Here is an 827-nt window from a genome sequence, read left to right on the forward strand (position 1 = left end):
AAAGAAAGAAAAGACCTACTCAAGTCCCGGCCTGACAGCACATCTCATGTGTGCACACATATACACACTGGCATGTTTGTGGTGTAGAAAGCCGAAACATTAAAAACACATGTGCACTTATCAGCGTGGCTTATGTAAATATCAAGTCCATCACGCACCCACATATGCTACATTCAGAGCTGGCCCAGGAACCTCAAGTCAAAACCCAGGGTCCCCATTAAGGCAAAAGGCAAAGAGTGTATCAGTAGATAGACAGGCAGGACTTCTCTATAGGCCCCCCTCCCCCAAAGAAACAGAAGTCTCCCTGCCCTCAGAGCCCTTGGGAAATTTTTTGTATATTTCCAACCTTACCCTGAGAGGAAGGGTTAAGCTCCAGAGAGCTGGGAGTGTGACCATGACTGACCCCCCAGGACTGATGACAACAGCAAGCATCTCATGAAGTTCGCTACACCTCCACACCACTTGCATCTTGAAGTATGGGTGGAGGGAGGCCACGGATGCCGAAAACCTACCTCTGAGCAGTGTGATACTGCCACATGTGGCAAATGGGCCACAGACCTCAGAGCCCAAGGCAGGCACCGTAGGAGGTACTGCCTTGCTGGGCCAGCTTGTTTGTCGAGCTCTGGGGAAGCTTGCTTTGGACTCTGCAGACCTAATTTCTTGATGGACAGGTTCTAAGTACAACTACCAGAGTTCATGAAGAAGCAAGACTCATTTCTTAAACCACTCATGCCCATACAGTGACTGTGATTTGGCCATCCACACTGAAAGTAGTTGCATACAGTCATCCTCTGCCATTTCTGGGCTCACGAAAGGTGCACCAAGGC

The sequence above is a fragment of the Suricata suricatta genome, chromosome 1 (assembly GCF_006229205.1).
Source record: "Suricata suricatta isolate VVHF042 chromosome 1, meerkat_22Aug2017_6uvM2_HiC, whole genome shotgun sequence".
NCBI classification, from domain to species: Eukaryota; Metazoa; Chordata; class Mammalia; order Carnivora; family Herpestidae; genus Suricata; species Suricata suricatta.